Source organism: Elephas maximus, chromosome 4 (genome assembly GCF_024166365.1).
Source record: "Elephas maximus indicus isolate mEleMax1 chromosome 4, mEleMax1 primary haplotype, whole genome shotgun sequence".
Taxonomy (NCBI): Eukaryota; Metazoa; Chordata; class Mammalia; order Proboscidea; family Elephantidae; genus Elephas; species Elephas maximus.
In genome coordinates, this window is record NC_064822.1 from 52,049,909 (window position 1) to 52,068,130 (window position 18,222).

General features: G+C 41.6%; 1 protein-coding gene across 4 annotated transcripts in view; it reads left to right on the forward strand.

The window, feature by feature from the left end:
* PRKCQ (protein kinase C theta) overlaps nt 1–18,222 on the forward strand; it is a 181,321-nt gene that overhangs the window by 55,218 nt on the left and 107,881 nt on the right. Inside the window, exon 1 of one of the 4 annotated variants that reach the window (XM_049882026.1) lies at nt 494–841. The exons of the other annotated variants lie outside the window; for them this stretch is intronic. The gene's annotated coding sequence lies outside the window, so the exon portion shown is untranslated. Of the gene's footprint in view, nt 1–493; nt 842–18,222 lie in introns of those variants that run through there. 4 annotated transcript variants of the gene reach the window in all.

An 18,222-nucleotide genomic window follows, 5' to 3' on the forward strand; every position in this document is an offset into this window, starting at 1 on the left:
ACAGCGATTCTGAAAAATCAGATAGAAACCTTAGGGGACAGTGGGTTTATGTTAATGGGGGAGGAAGAACTCAGAAAAGGAGGGTGAGAGTGGTTGCACAACTTGAGCATGATCAGCATCCCTGAACTGTACATGTAGAAATGGCTGAATTGGTGTATATTTTGCTCTATGTATCCTCAACAACAACAAAATAAAAATTTTTTTTAAAAATGGTACTGAGATCCCAGGAAGTATGTATGGGGCAATGACCATGTCAGCCATGATAGATTAGTATTGTTGTTGTTGTTATAGTTATTCTACTTTAGTAACAACAAACCAATAAACCCTGTGCAATAATCGGAAAGAAAAAAATGAAGAATGTAACTAATGTCACAATATGTAGAAACAGTTGAATGGGAACCTGTTTTGCTGTGTACACCTTCACCAAAATATAATAAAATATTATTGAAAACTCAGACTGCTCATTCACTGGATGTGGAGTGCCTCTGTTCTACTTCCTAGTTCATTGCTTAGTGTCTGGGGTCTTAAATGCTTGCAAGTAGCAATAAAAGGATTTGCATCTCATTTGCGTTTCCCGTTTGAAGCTGTTGCTGCCCGGCACGGACCACACTTTGAGATCTCCTGAGCTAGTGGGTTCCCATTTTGCAGGGTGGAGGGGTCCAGTGCAGCTGTGGCTGAGAAGACAGATGTTTCTTCTAACATAGTAACGTTCCCTGAGAATCAGAGTAATTCAGCGTTCTTAAACTCACAAAATGGGCTGTTAAACCCACAGTAAATCCGAACTGCCACAGGAGGAAAAATAGGAAGAGAATCCCACAATGTAGAACAAGGCCAATGCACGGTGAGTTTTTTAATTAATTTTTGCCTCATTCTGAATTCATAGATTAATAGGTTAACTAATTGGCTAGTTGAGGCACTAAATAGTACCTAATTTTTAAGTTTCCATGGGTTCCAAACTCCAAAAAACTTGTCACAGCCAAGGTTTTACAACCTTGTAAGTTGGCAACATTTCTGTGTGCAACAAGATTTGGATGAGTCACGTAGAACTAAACACACACGGCCACCTGCTTTGTCTGGACCCCTCTCTGACTTTCTTTTCCATCCTCTGGTCCCCACTCTGATTCACCTGCCACTTCACCCACAGCCTTCTCTATGTGAAGGGCAATAATTCACATGTTTGTGTGTTTCTAGCACATTGTTACTCTGTACAAAGCTATTAGTTCTTGTATGGACTGAATATTGCTATTGCGGCTTGCTGTGGTGATACTTAAAGCAGTCAACTGCTAACTGAAAGGCCAGTGGCTGGAAACCACCAGCGGCTCTGCCAAAGAAAAATGTGGCAGTCTGCTTCTGTAGAAATTTACAGCCTTGGAAACCCTGTGGGGTCGCTATGAGTTGGAAGCAGCTCGACGGCAGTGGGTTTAGTTTGGTTGGTGGTGATACTACAAAATACTGTGTTTTCTTTGAAAAGTGTTACACACCCTGGAAGAGGAAGTGGGGCGCAGTGGTTAGCCCAGCACTCCAAAGACAGCAGTGTTTTTAATGTTGGTAGACCCACCAGTGACAGCTCACTTTGCCATTTTTTTGTTGTTGTTTTCTCTGCCTCTAAGTTCTGGTCAAGGAGCCCTGGTGGTACAGTGGTTACGCTCTGAGCTGCTAACCATAAAATTTACAGCCTTGGAAACTCTATGGGGCAGTTCTGTTCTGTCCTGCAGGGTCGCTGAGTCAGAATCGACTCCACAGCACACGACAACAAACACCTCCTGGATAGGATAAAAGGGCAGGATAGCAGAGCCAAGATGCTCTCAAAGCCTCCTTCCTTGCTCTAGGCAGGAGTGAACTATCCCATTCTGAGGTCCTGTGGCTTATTTAGAACAGGGACCACATCACATTTTTGTACTTAGCACAGTGTTTTATACATGGTAGGTAGACTTATTCTTCACTAAGAATATTCTTTGGGGAAAAACATTGAATATACAGGTAGTCCCGGATTTACGACATATCTGAGTTACAGGGAACTGCACTTATGATTGTCTTTTTTTTTTGATACATCTTATCATTAGTAATAGATCCAGGCACTACATACACTATTGCAACATGTAATTTGCTGATATTATCATTCTCATGCTAACCCCAAAGACAAATAAAAATCAGATTTGTAAAGATACTGATAGTGAAAGGCAATAATAATGAAAACTAAAAAAAAAAAAAAAAAAGAGGTATTTGACTTCCCAACTTCGGGCAGAAGCGTCAGAACAGAACCCCATCATAATGACAAAGGAGCCCTGGTAGCACAGTGGTTAAGCATTTGGCTGCTAACCAAAAGGTTGGCAGTTCAAATCCACTAGCTGCTCCATGGAAACTCTGTGGGGCAGTTCTACTCTGTCCTATAGGGTCACTATGAGTCAGAATCAACTCGAAGGCAATGGGTTATAATGACAAATAGAAGGAGCCCTGTTGGTGCAATGGTTAAAGCCCTCAACTGCTAACCGAAAGGTTGGTGGTCCGAACCCACAAGGGAGAAAGATGTGGCATAAATTCCATAAGGATTTACAGTCTTGGAAACTCTATGGGGCAGTTCTGCTCTCTTCCTGTAGAGTCGCTATGATTCAGAATCAACTTGACGGCAAGGGATTTGGTTTCTTGGTTTATTTAATGACAAATAGAAATGTAATTAGGTACTATCTCAAGTACTTAAGGTAATTAAGCAAGTAAACAACTCTGAGGCTGTCGAGAAAGCCTGTGCCTAAGTTATAATTTATCCTTTATAATTAGGGACTGGTAGAACACAGATGGAAACGATATATAGGGAAATCATAGTTTCACTTCCTCTATGACTTAAGCTTAAAGAGCAGTTTCTTACAAGGAATAATTGACTAGTTTGGGTGGAGACACTCAATGTGATAACAGAGCATATGGACTTTGAAGCCCATCTAAACCAAGGCTGAGATCCAGGTACCATCACTTACTGGCTCTGCGACCTTGAGCAAACCATGTATCCTCTCAAGCCTCTGTCTTCTTATCTATAAAATGGAGCTAAATATACATATCTCATAGGCTTGATGTGAAGATTAAATAATACGATCCATGTAAAGTTTTTTGCACAATTTCGTGAATTGTAGGGGACCCAATAAGTACCCCTTCTATTCTATGCTTGTGTTTGGAACAAGTTAAGAGATATGTCAGGAGTCAGGAAGATTGAGATGAAGTGTCAACTCAATTAGTCATAAAGGTTGGCTTGGTGGATATAGCTCAAGTGTTCAACAAAATAGGCTGGTCATGGTTATTCACGTTGCCATAGGCAATGCTGGACAATGCCAGGCCTCCCAGGACTGAGACAGATCCTGCTCTACCCTGCTTACCTCTCTGAAAGTCAGTGATCCTTCCAAAAAGAGAGGAGGGGCTGCAGTGGGCAGGTACAGTGTGGTATTCTAAAACTCACCAGTTAGATCAGTCACTCCTCTTCCTTTGTGGGGAGCAAATCAGACGGAGAGAGAGATGTCAGGAGCATTCACGCAGGGAAGTTCCTCTGTTCGAAAACAAACACAGGAGGTGAAATATGAGCTTTCCGCTAACGATAGCAATTAAGTCCTCAGTAAATGATGATGGAGTCCCTAGGTGGCACTAGCGGTTAAACACTGGACTGCTAGTCAAAGGTTAGCGGTTTGAACCCATCCAGAGGCCCCTTAGGACACAGGCCTGGGATCTGCTTCTGAAAGGTCACAGACTTGAAAACCCTGTGGAGTAGTTCTACTCTGTACACATGGGGTCACCATGGATTGAAATCGACTTGATGGCAACTAACAACAACAGTGATGGGTATCATCATCATTTAGATTTTATCTCTTAGTCAGTCAGTTCTTTTCTAATTATGACTATTTTATGTTCCAGACTTTTCAAATGTCTGGTCCTGTTAATCCCAATAATTGTCCAAGTGCCCAAGAAATTCCAGTAATTTGCTGCAGAAGTACAACTTTTACTTCCACAAAGCTTAAAAATTCAGGAAAGATATCAACTCTGTACTCCATATTTCAAAGTTAACATGTCTGAAATCAAACTCCTCATCTTCTACCCCCAAACCTGCTCCTCCCGCAGTCTTCCCCATCTTTGTAAATGGTGATGGCATCCTACCATTTGCTCAGGCCCCAAATCTTGGGATCTTCCTTGCTCCTCTCTTCCTCTGCCACTTTCCATTCAGCCCATCAGCACATCCATTAGAAGACACCCAGGTTCCCAACACTCTTCACTGCTTCCACTGCTACCCACCTTAGTCTCTACCACCATCTGCTCCCACTGGAATAGGGAAGTAGCCGCCTCTCCCCAATAGTCTCCTTTCTTTTGCATTTGCCCCCGTCGTAATCTTTTCTCACCACAGAGGTCAGAGCGATCCTGTGGAAATATAAATAAGACAAGGAAGCTCCTCTGTACTGAACACCCTCTTGAAGTAAACCAAAAAACAAAAAAAAAACCAAACCCAGTGCTGTCAAATCGATTCCAACTCATAGTAACCCTACTGGACAGAGTAGAACTGCCCCCCATAGAGTTTCCAAGGAGTGCCTGGTGGATTCGAACCGCTGACCCTTTGGTTAGCAGCCCTAGCACTTAACCACTACGCCACCAGGGTTTCCCCTCTTGGAGTATCTCACCTTTATTCAGAGTTCTTACAGTGGCCTAAAAATAGTCCCAGTGACTTCTCTTTCTACTCTACACTTCGTTCACTCCACCTCTGCCACATTGTCTCCTTGCTGTTCCCAGAATGTGTTAGGCCTTCGTATTTGCCATGTCCTCTGCCTGGACTGCTCACCCTTTGGCCCTCTGCATGGCTTCCTTGTCTCCTTCTTCAGGTCTTCACTCAGAATCTCTTCATAGAGACCTTCCTGATCAGTGAAACACTCCCATCCTCCCTTACCCAGCACTCCCTACCTCCATTCTCTGCTTTTCTTCCGGGGACTTACCCAATCACCATCTGACATAGTACATGTTGTATTCATTTGCCTTCCTGCCTGTCTCCCTGCGTTAGGATTCCTGCAGGATGGGTGGGTTTTTGTCTGTTTGATTCACTGCAGCATCCTCACCACCTGGATTATTTATACCTGGTATAGCCCTGGTTGCTCAATGGTTAAGGTCATGGCTGCTAACCAAAATGTTGGCAGTTTGAACCCACCAGCAGCTCCACAGGAGAAAGATGTGGCAATCTGCTTCCTTAAAGTTTACAGCCTTGGAAACCCTATGGGGCAGTTCTCCTCTGTCTTATGGGGTCACTATAAATCAAAATTAACTTGACGGCAGTGTTTTTTTCTTTTTTTTGGTTTGTTTGTTTAGTAGCTCTAATAAGTGTTGAATGAATGAATGCGTAGTCACTATAATCATAGAAAATTAGGAAATAGGTAAATACCAAGCAGCCTGAGGAAGGAGAGATACTATCCACAATTTAGATAATCATTTTTTTAATTATGGAACATTGTTTAGCGTTGTTCTTAGCGTTTTATGTATAGTAACTCATCTAATCTGTGCAATACATCTAGAATTTTTTAAAAACCATTTTAAGTGTAGATAAAGGAATGTTGTTGAGTTTAGGCACTAGTATTTATTTTCATTTACAAATGATTTTGATAAGACATGTGGGTGGTGGTGGTGGCAACTATCTTCAAGCTGGCCCAGCTCATGGGGATGCCATTCACAAGGGTTTCAGATCAGTCCATTAAGATCCATAGGGTTTTCATTGGGTGATTTTTGCAAGTGGATCACCAGACCATTCTTCCTAGTCCATCTTAGCCTGGAAGTTCCACTGAAACCTGTTCAGCATCTGTCATGGATTGAATTGTGTCCCCAAAAATCATGTGCCAACTTGACTAGTCCATGATTCCCAGTATAGTGTGATTGTCTACCATTATGTCATCTGATGTGATTTTCCTGTGTGGTAAATGCTACCTCTGTGACGTTAATGTGGTGGGATTAGCAGTAGCTATGTTAATGAGCCAGGGCTCAATCTACAAGGTTAGATTGTGTTGAGATATAACAGAGAGAAGCAAGCAGAGAAACAGTGGGACCTCATACCACCAAGAAACAAGAGCCAGGAGAATAGCATGTCCTTTGGATTCAGGGTCCCTGTCCTGAGAGCTCCTCCCCCGGGGAAGATTGATAACAAGGACCTTCCCCCGAAACCACCTGAGAGAGAAAGGCTTTCTGGAGCTGGCACCCTGAATTCAGGCTTCTAGCTTCCTAGACTGTTAGAGAATAAATTTCCCTTTGTTAAAGCCATTCACTCGTGATGTTTCCCTTAGAGCAGCACTGGGTGACGAAAACAGCATCATAGTAACACACAAGTCTCTGCTGACAGACAAATAGTGGCTGCGCATGAGGTTCGTTGGCTGGAAGTTGAGCCTGGGTCTCGAACCTGGGTCTCCCACAAGGAAAGCAAGAATTACCAGTGAATGCACTGCCCCCAATTAAACTGTAATGCTTTCCTAGCACTTAGAATTTTTATTTTATACTCATTGAAAGATTTATTTTTGACTTAGCACAGAGTTTTTTAAATCAATATTATGCTTACACAAATTTTTAAAGTATAGCAAAAGCATATGGTAAAGTTGTCCGTAAAATGTTTTCTTCCCACTCCACGTTCCAGCTCTTCCCCGTCAGTTTGTAGTTCAGAGGCGTGGATGTCTGGTGTTTTTCTACGTAATATGGTCCTCTGTGCCATCAAGAGTATTGTGACTCTTAAATTTCAAGTTGCAATTTTTTTTAATTGTTGTAAAAATATATATAACACAGCATTTGCCAATTGGATGTTTTTCACATGTCCGATGTAGTGATATCCATTACATTAGTCATGATGAAAGGTGCACGTTTGGATGTGAACCCACAGGCACTGAAGGCTACAGCACAGCTGCTTCTAGTGACTGTAGGATCCGTCACCGGAAAAATCGTTTACATCTTAAAATAGGTTAAATATGGAGTGTGTTTCCCAGCATTATTCTTCTACCCTTGTATTTAAGAGCTCTAGGATCCCTAGTGGCACAGTGGCTAAGCGCTCGGCTGCTAACCAAAAGGTGAGTGGTGTGAACCCACCAGCTGCTCAACAGAATAAAGATGGGGCAGTCTGCTTCCCTAAACATTTACAGCCTTGGAAACCCTATGGGGCAGTTCTACTCTGCCCTATAAGTTCGCTATCAGTTGGAATCGATGGCGTTGGGTTTGTTTTTCTGTTTTCTTTAAGGTTTACAATTGTTGCTGTAACTGTAGGGCTCCAAATACAGAGGTAGTGGTATCTACAAAAAAATCAGCAGAACCTTTTTTTTCTCCCTGGGGTAGGGCTGGGGGGGTGGGGAGGATGCTATGATGGAAGACACGGGACAAGTATATCCAGTACTTAGCCACTGTGAATTGTTCTTGGTGAAGGAGGCTTAAAGATAAACAAGACTTGGAACCTGTCTTCAAAGCTGACATAAAAAAGAGAAATGGGATTCAATTAATCTTAAAAATATAAAAATGTAAGAGATGCTTCAAAAACAAAAGTATGTATTTACAAAGACAAAAAAAAAAAGAGAGAAAGAGAATAGCTGCAGAAGCTGCTTATGTACAACTAAACAGTTTATGGGTTCATGGGATTTAGTTTCTTGGTTTGGAGGTTTAGGGTCACAGTTTCATGGGACATCCCAGTTATTTGGCCTAATATCATGGTGAGTGCTTCTCTTCTACCTCCTAGTTTGTTGTGTAGTGCTTGGGGTCTTAAAAGCTTGTAAGCAGCTATCCAAGGTACAACAAGTGGTCTTTATTCACCTAGAGCAACAGAGGAAGAAGGAGAGTCAGGAATAGGGAAGGAAATGGAATGTATGGCTAATTGCCTCCATAAACAAATGCCTACTTTGCCATAGACCAGAACTAGATGTTACCCGGCTACCGTTACTGAACATTTTAATCAAAGATTCTGTAGAAGAATCCTGGTAAAAAGGGGCAAAATACAGAACAAAATTTCAAATTCTCATGGAATCCAGAATTTCTGGAGCCACAGAGGTTGAATGAAGCCCTGAAGCTGTTGCCCTGAGATAATCTTTGAACCTTAAACCAAAAATATACCCTGAGTAAGACAGTACACAGTACTGGGGAAGCCAGCACAACTTGTACAAGGCAAGGTTATGGAAGCTCCATAGACACATCCAGACTCCCTGAGGGACTGAATTACTGGGCTTAGGGCTGTGGGGACGATGGTCTCGGGGAACATCTAGCTCAACTGGCGTAACAGATTTATAAAAAAAATGTTCTACATTCTACTTCGGTGAGTAGCATCTGGGGTCTTAAAAGCCTGTGAGTGGCCATCTAAACACTCCATTGATCTCACCCCTTCAGGAGAAAGGCAGAGTGAAGAAAACTAAAGCTACAAGGGAAAGATTAGTCCAGAGGACTAAGGGACCACATCTACCACAGCCCCCACCAGAGTAAGTCTAGTACAACTAGATGGTACCTGGGTACCACCACTGACTACTCTGACAGGGATCAAAATAGAGAGTCCTGGACAGAGCTGGAGAAAAATGTAGAACAAAATTCTAACTCACAAAAAAGACCAGACTTACTGGCCTGACAGAAACTGGAGAAACCCTGAGAGTATGGCCCCCAGACACTCTTAACTCAGTAATGAAGTCACTCCTGAGTTTCACCCTTTAGCCAAAGATTAGACAAGCCTGTAAAACAAAACGAGATTAAAGGGGCACAGCAGCCCAGGGGCAAGTACTAGAAGGCAGGAGGGAACAGGAAAGCTGGTAATAGGGAACCCAAGGTCAAGAAGGAAGAGTGTTGACATGTCATGGGGTTGTTAACCAGTGTCGTGAAACGATATGTATACTCTTTAATGAGCAGCGAGTTCTGTATACGTTCATCTAAGATACAATAAAAATAAATAAATAAATAAATAATATCGCCTGAAGTCTTCTTAAAACCAAACACTAGTTTACCTTAACTAGTAAAGAATATCTGCATTGAGCGTTATGGTATTTTAAGAACGATCTTTATGGGATCAAAGTGACAACGGCAACTCTGAAAGATCAGATGGGACCCTTAAGGGGCAGTGAGTTTATGTTAATGGGGGAGGAACAACTCAGAAAAGGAGGGTGAGAATGGTTGCATGGTACGAAGAATGCAGTCAATGTCACTGAACTGTCTTGTACATGTAGAAATGGTAGAGTTGGTGTATGTTCTGCTGTGTATATTCTCAACAAAAATAAAAAATTATTAATATAAAATTATATGAATATAAAAGTAAATAATAACCTTATGGCTCTATATCAGGCACTGGCAAATTATAGTCCATCGTCCATTTTTCTAAATAAAGTTTTATTGGAACACAGCCCGAAAGGAAATGTAGGTGTCACCTTCAGTTTCAGCTCAGGGACCACACAGATAGTGCTAAGTCACTCAGACAGCGTTGAGCAATTAGGAACAACATGCTAGAGGTCCTGTTGGGAATCAGATGGCTGACCCTCTGTGTGGTCACTGGCAAGCACTTGGGTGCATCTAATTTTAAACAACTATTTTTTTTATGAGCACAAGGGCCATGTGCCCTAATAGTTTTAAGACAGCTGTGTGAACATTAGCCTGGGACTAGTAGGCAGTACTAGAGAAAGAGAGAAAATAATTAGCCAGGGATGATGGGAGATGTTAATGTAAAAACCCTCCAGAGAAAGGTTGCAGACAGCACCAGAGGGCAAATAAAACCCTCTCAGCTCTCAAGGCTCATTGTTTGTTAGTTTCTGAGAATTCTTTCAGACACAAGGGAGTGCGAAAAGGAAAATTGTTTGACTGCACAAGGAAAAGCAGTGGGGTGATGATAGATCCTACAGAGACTAGATAGTGCAGCACCAACCAAGGAAAGCCAAGTCTGTGGATCATTATGGTCTGCAACGACTGCATAAGCAAAGAGGCAGAGAAGACATTTTCACATTGACAGCCAGCACCAAAGTTTACTCATTTTTTAGTTCATTCGTTCACCCAATTATTCAACAAATGTATGTGTATATTTTTAACCTTGTAGGCAGCTACACCCTGAAGTTTTTTTTTTAAACAATATTTTATTTATTAAAAGTAAAAAACCAAACCCATTGCCGTTGAGTCCGGTCCAACTCATAGCCACCCTATCGGACAGAGTAGAACTGGCTCGTAGGGTTTCCAAGGAGCGGCTGGTGGATTCAACCTGCTGACCTTTTGGTTAGCAGCCAAGCTCTTAACCACTGTACCACCAGGGCTCCATTTTGTTTATAGTTGAAATAAAAAAAATTTATGAATTACAAGGAAAACTGTAATTATGGTTAGATATGCATCCTTGTGAGATCATGGCTTCCTGAATGTTAAGGGCACGATTTCAAATGACAAGTGTAATTTGAACATAATTTTTACATCCGTGTTTGTCCATTGTTTATTTGTTTTCCCTTTAGAGTTGAACAGAACCACAGTTTTATTTCTTCTTTCTTTTTTCCCCATCCCCTTTTCCCCAGACCACTGGCATTCACCAATCTAACTTTTGTCTCGATGCATCTGCCTATTCTAGGTATTTCATACAAGTAGTATAATGCAATATTTGTCATTTTGTGACTGACTGATTTCACTCAGGGTAATGTTTTCAAGGTTTCACCATGTTGTAGCATATGTCAGGACTTCATCACTCCTTTTAGATGAGAAATACTCCTTTGTATTCAACCAATGCTGACTCAATGCAAGCCAGTAAATTTTGGGGTAGATTGTTCACAAATCCCTATTTGGCTAAATATACAAATCCTTGCAAGAAAGGAACAAATTATACCTTTTTTTGTTATTTTATTGTGAGAAAGAGTGGGAAGAACGAGTCTATCCAGTGAGGAAGCAGGAAAGAATTTCTGAATGAGGCAGTACGTCAGTGAGGTCCTTGAAGGATGATGATGATTTTGAACGCTGGCCATTGTTCATGGGTGGAGATGGATAGAGCATTCCAAACAGAAGAAATGGCATAAACAGAGCCATAGTGATGTGTACTCAGCAAACAGAGAGAAGCCCAGATTGGCTGGGAACTCTGCTAAGAGTCATGTGCTGCACTATGATGAGGGCAAGTTGAAGCCAACACATGGAAGCATTTAAATAATAGGTAAAGAAGTTATGACTTAATTCAACAAGGACTGGCACAGTGTTCTTGAGTATTCGTCTAGTTTCATCAGAAAAAAAAAAAAAAGCTGTGCTTAATGGGACTACCTATTCAGGTCATGCATTAAAATTACTGTCAATGTTTAAAGTGTCATCCAGGTGCTTTATTTCCTAAATGTCAGTATTTGTTTAATTTCTACACTACTGATTATTTGGGGGGGAGTTGTTAATGTTTGCAGATCAGAGGGCGGTACTAGCTCTGTCAGGACACCCCTCTCATAACTAGTTCTACCAGATAGTCTGATGTTAAGTTTGTGTTTCTTTTGGCCTCCCAGCCTATATTGTTGGGCTTATTTTTAAATGTTATCTTCAATTCCTATTTATTACTTTAATTCATTTTTAAGACCGTGTTAGTGGGTGAGCAGTTAATATCTAACCTGACATTCTTATTAGTACTTGGTAGAAGTCTTAGCAACACGGGGATATACTTTCCCTGCGAACGTTGGAAGGCGAGTTATTTTAATTATAGGTCGTTTTATACAGCAGTCACGTTTACCTAAGAAACCTTTCTACCTCCTAATGAAAAGTAAAAGCTATAGATGCAACTTAATTGGCATCATTTGCCCAATTGGTGTTTAATTTTCCAAATTTTGGCAGAACAGATGCATTTGGAAACCACAGGTTTTTTTTTTCATCCCCAAGTTTGCTATTGATTGATTTGTGTTCTCTCTTCTACATATCAGCGGTTATGATATCGTGATGACTGTTGTTTTATTTCTGTGAGGCACCCCTCTGTCATGGAGACTTCTCCAACTAAATTGCACCGGTACAAATGGTGTCCAAATAAAAAGCATGCTCATTTATACTTCATTTGCTACAGAGGAAAGGCATTCTCAATATTTTTCAGTTGATGAGTATCTGTATAGCACTTCCACTGCTTTCTGTTTCTGCAGACTTTTTCCCCACCAGGTTCTATCATGTAGTGGCAATCCTTAACATCACTGTGAAAGTGTTTGGTAGGTTTGAGTTTTAGTAGGTGAATCAGCCTAGGTAAATAGATGAGTGAGTGCCCAGTGAGTCAGGAAATCCATGTTCTCGGTTCAGCACTTGATAGTGTGTGTGACCTCAAGCACACTGCTGAGCAATTATGTTGTTGTTGTTAGGTGCCATCGAGTCGATTCCGACTCATAGTGACTCCGTGTACAACAGAAGGAAACACTGCCTGGTCGTGCGCCATCCTCACAATTATTGCTGTGTTTGAGCGCATCATTGCAGCCACTGTGGCAATGATACTTGATCATTTACCTGCATCATATAGCTTCGTGCTAAAGACCAGTGTCAATACACTTAAAGTATAAACAGTGAGCTTGGAGGAGTAAAGATTCTTTACAGATTTAAAGTACAGAAGACTGGGTAGACATACCTGATAGTCCATCATAGTAAGTGCCAAAACCAAGGTGACTATATTAGAGGGTAATGAGTGCTGTATGGGAGATAGATTAGGGTTTTATGGGAGCTCGGTAGCAGAACACAGAACACAGAGGCACATAATTCAGCCCAGATGTGCTCCGAAAGACTATTTCTACTCTCCTCCTACCCTTTTTGATATAAAGTTAAAAAAGTCCATTAGAAAATGTATCAAAGTAGTAAAAATAATTATAACTAACATTTATTGAGAATGTGCTCTTTGTCAGTCCTATTCTTAGCACCTTCCATGTATTTGCCCATTTAGTCCTCATAGCCCTTTGAAACGGATAGTAGTAGTATCACCATTTTCCCAATGTGAGAACAAGGCTTTGAGACGTTACGTCACTCTGGCAGTTGAGCTCCTAATGCCATCAGGTCCTCTGCTTATAATGAGGGCTCAGATCTTTCCTTTGCTACTGAGTTCCTCCATAACCATCTGTCACTTAATTGTGGCCCAACAGTAAAGCGCTCAGCTGCTAACCAAAAGGTTGACAGTTCAAACCCACCCAGTGCCTCAGAGGGAGAAAGATCTGGAGATCTGCTCCCATAAAGGTTACAACCTAGAAAACCGCTACAGGGCAGTTCTATTCTGTCACATGGGGCTGCTATGGGTCCAAATCAACTTAATAGCACCCAACAACAATGACAACAGACCCTTGCAGGTAAAAAAAAATTATGAAGATTAAGAGATTCTGTGAAATGTCACTTTGGGAAATTAATTCCAGGAGCAAACATGCTTTGAGTATCTAGTACATATCAGACAGAGGAAGTGGCCCTGGAGCCACATAGATGGTTAAGCAGTGGTTTCTGCTCTCAGAGTCTCCAGTCTTGTGAGGGAAGACAGACAGGAACCAGTCAATCTAATAAGGTGTAAGACGGAAACATGGCAGTGAGCACCTGCACACATTCTCCTCCACAACCCCATAAAGCTGACCAGAGGAATGCTATAATAAAGAAAGTCCTTCATCACAGCTAGGGACTTGGAGAGCAAGCCACTGCATGCACTCGCTCTGAGGGGCTTCTGCTAAAAGTATTGCAGAGGGAGCCAGGGTAACTTGTGTACTTCCGGTCACAGCCCCTCTTCTGAATATGTGTGGTATCTCAAGGATTAAGTAGGAGAAATCTTAATGGGGCCTTACTGTTTGTTGTTGTTGTAATTGGGTGCCATTAAGTGTATTTTCGACTCATAGTGACCCCATGTGACAGAGTAAAACTGCCTCATAGGGTTCTTAGGCTATAATCTTTATAGAAGCAGATTGCCAGGTCTTTTCTCCCCGGGAGCTGCTGGGTGGATTCGAACTGCCAACCTTTCGATTAGCAGCCTAGCACTTAACTGTTGTGCTACCCAGGAGAGGAGGGCCAAATTTGAGGGGTGAGATCTGGAGAAAAGGCAGAGAGTGGGAGTCACAGGACTTACTCCATCAGACTTCAGAAGGTACAGTGGCATGGCAAATAAATATGGCAGGTGCTCTCTGATAGTGTACGCAGGGAGCCACAGAGTCTGGAGGGCTGAGTGAATTCCACTGAGATGTATCAGAAGGGAGGGTGATGGAGGTGGAGGGAAGAAAGGCTTCAAAGAGGAGGTACAGGCTGGTGGGCAGAACTTGAAAGGTGAGGAGGTGGGATGGGGAGGGGAGGAAGGCATTCCAGAGAGAGGGAGCAGTGTGATGAGACAGTGTGATGAGTTGAAGAAACGGCAGTCGTTCTGCATGGTCCCAAGAAAGATCACCTGGACTGCAGTGTGGAGATTTGACTGGGAATGAGAGGTCGTCACGGAAGACAGAGAAATAGGGTAAGCTGCTGCAATGAGTCAAACAAGAAAATGCAGAATTGAATTATGGCAATAATGAAGGAGGAGGAGATGGGGAAGGAAATAAATCGGTTGTGGGGCATGAGGGGAAGTGCAAGTAGAGGCTAAGCTGAGAGCCATGGTACTGGTCACTGAGCCTGCCAAACAGAAGGAGGAGCAGATTTGAAAGGGAAGAGAGTGAGTTCTGTCTGGGGCCTGTAAATGGAGAGGTCCTTGGAGATGTCGGAAACCCTGGTGGTGTAATGGTAAAGTGCTACAGCTGCTAACCAAAAGGTCAGCAGTTCGAATCCACCAGGCACTCCTTGGAAACTCTATGGGGCAGTTCTACTCTGTCCTATGGGGTCGCTATGAGTCGGAATTGACTTGACAGCAGTGGGTTTTGTTTTGTTTTGTTTTTTGTTTTTTTGGAGATGTACAAGAGAAAGTTGAGCTCAGGTGAGGGGTGTGGAGGGAACTGGCCCCTGCCTTGTCAGGACCAGCCCGGCCAGCGAGTCTTCTTATGCACACAGTTCTTTGCAAAGTGTGGGGCTCCCATGAATGGAAAGGAAAGAGGAGATTGTATGAAATTTACAGTCTGCAGAGAGACTGGGGAGGACAGAGTCACAAAGTTAGTCCTAATACATGTTATTCCAGCTCATGTATTTTTGTACACAAGTGATTCGCCTTTCTATTTTAGCACTCAGGGGAATTCCTATCTCCCTCACCATCAGGTCTGAGCTCAAAGTGCTAGCCCACAAATCTTTATGTTAATGTGTCATCCTTGTGGGTAAAAAGCATTTATTAAACATCTTCTTGGCCCTTGCAGTCAGTCTGTCTCTTTCTCTCGTATGCAATATGTATATATATACATGTTGTGTGCGATCTGCCCTGTGGAGTCACTGTGAGTTGGAATCAACTAGACGGCAAAGGGTTTGGTTTTTTGTTTTTGGTGTGTTGTTTGTATGATTGTGGAAATTTATACTCCCAACAGCGTCGTATAATAGTGTGTTTTTCACGTTATCCTTGCCAGCCTTAGGTAAAAGCATTTCAAAAAGACCGCTAATTTCACAGGTAAAAAAAATTAGTGTGTTTTATTTTAAATGTTTAATTCCTTTTATTATTATAGTTTAAAATTTAAACTTTAAATTAAGAGTTGAGTATGAATTCATCCTAGAAGAAAATGCATTATTAATTTCTACTGTTATTTTTTTCTCAACTGTTTTCACCTAAATGCCAATTTTTTTTTTTTTTTTTACATGCCACAGAGTTAAAGCTGGGGGTGGGTGGGGGAGTTGTCATTGTGGTGTTTGTTTTGTTTTCTTTTTTAAGGCACTGACTTTCCTTTTAATAAATGGAGGATACTCCTGATTACTTTAATATTTTAATTAAATCTTTTATTATATGAATTCCCAGTTTTCTGATTTTTTTTATTTTATTTTATCTTTGTAACCTCTGGAATTACAATCCATGCCTTGAAATGCCAGTGGAATATATTTAGTTTTTTATTTGGGCTTTTAAATTATCGTATCATCAAAAGTAAAACTGACTTTCATTTTTGGTGTACAGTTCTTTGAATTTGAACACAGATCTAGTTTTGTGCTCAGTCAGGCTATAGAACAGTTCCATCTCCCACAAAAACTAGTTCATGCCATCCCTTTATGGTCCTCCTGTCCCCCCACCCAGCCCCTGGTAACCACACATTTGTTCTCCATCACTATAGTTTTATCTTTTCCAAGGTCATATAGATGGAATTATACAGTTTCTTGGCTTATTTGCATTTCTGGAATTTCTCCCAAGTCTGAACATTTTCCCATACAACTAGTTACAGATGTGACATTTTATATTTTGAGTATTTTCTACCACTGCCACTTACCTGGGTCGTAGTGTTTTTCTTACAGAGTTGTATAAGCTTATTATGTAATAATAACATTAGCTCATTGTCTGTTGCATTTTCCACAGATACTTCCTCTGTTAGGTCTTCGCCTTTTAAGTTTGGTTATTTGCTTTTAATGTATAAGGTCTTACAAATAGTAATATCATTCGATTTTATAATACTGTAGTACTTGAATAATCTAGCCTGAGGCAAAATTTCTGTATATAAAAATTGGGGGAAAAAGTGTTCATCACAGTATTGTATCTACCAAAAAACAAAAACAAAAACGCCACAGCCCCATTGTTATCAAGTCAATTCTGACTCACAGCGACCCTATATGACAGAGTAGAACAACCCCACAGGGTTTCCAAGGAGCAGCTGGTGGATTCGAACTGACCTGCTGACCTTTTGGTTAGCAGCCATGCTCTTAACCACTGCACCCCCAGAGCTCCACATTATATCTAGCACGGAAAAATTGGCAACAGTTTAAATAACTGTAAGATTTCAGTAAAGCATCTGTAGGAGCTGCCCCTCAATAAAATATTATGCAAGAATCAAAAGGGTGCTTATAGAGGTGACATAATAACTTGGAAAGTGTTTATTCTAAAATGTTACATCTAAAAGCCAAGTCTACTCCCATACACACAGTGTGATGTAAAACAAAAACCAAACACAAAACTTACTCATTAAATAAGACTAGAGAAAAATACTTCAAAATGTTAACAGTGATTTTCTTTTACTGGTGGAACTGTGGACTTTTACATTTGACTAATTTTGTGTGTTTTCTTTGTTTTTCATAATGCTCATCCATTACTGTCACAGCTGCGAAAGGAATTCTGAGCCGTTTAGGAATAAAATGCTCCCTTCTGTCATAAAGACGTACCGCTGAGCTTGAGACTTTATTGAACCATGTGTGAAGTTAACCAAACAAATATCAGCTCTGTCTTCTAGGGTAACAAAATGTGTTTCAGATCGAATCGCTGTGACTAGACCTTTAGAAGAGGAGCCCTGGTGATGCAGCGGTTGAGTGTATGGCTGCTAACCGAAAGACCGTCGATTCAAACCCACCAGCCACTCTGTGGGAGAAAAGACCTGGTGACCTGCTCCAGTAAAGATTCAAAAACCAAACTCTTTGCCACAGAGGACAGAGTAGAGCTGCGCCATAGGGTTTCTGAGGCTGTAATCTTTATGGAAGCAGACTGCCACATCTTTCTCCCATGGAGCAGCTAGTGGGTTCAAACTGCTGACCTTTTGGTTAGTAGCCCAGCGCTTAATATCTGATCCACCAGAGCCCCTCCCCCAAAGCCTAGAAAACCCTATGGGGCAGTTCTACTCTGTCATATAGGGTTGCCGTGAGTCAGAATGGACTCAAGGGGACACAACAATAGACATGAAGGAGAGACAGTAACTAGACTATCAAACAGATCATGGGTAAGTTATCAGAATGCGTGGCGGGGGAGGGGGAGGTAATAGGGCAAGTGAATCTGGTGAAATGGCAAGTAACATCTGGTTGTTTATTAAATGGGAAATCAGTCAATGTCTAAGCAAGACCTTTGGGAGGAGGAGGGTTTTGTTGCAACACTCTCAAAATCTGTAACAGAAACTCTGGTAGCCCTAGAGGTTTCTGTCCGTAGGACAGATTTTCCCAGGTCCCTGTTGAGTTGCTATTACCTGATTAGGAGCCCAGCCGGGAAATAGCAGAGGGACTGTCACTAAAGGTCAGAGTAGGTGTCACTCAGACTTTATGAGTCAATGGTCCTTCAGCACTTAAATCAGTTTTAATTGCCTACCTTTATTTGTATTAAGGAAATCTTAAAAAAAAAAAAGTCCGAGCATGGTAAATACTCCCACAAATGAGGATAGTTCTCAGTGATTTTTCCTGGTTGGTGGAGAAATCAAGACTTGTCTGAAAGACCTGTGTGACACAGGAGAGAGGGACCATCAGAGTTGTTCTCTCGGGAGTGCTTTCAGCAGTTAACCGGGCTCC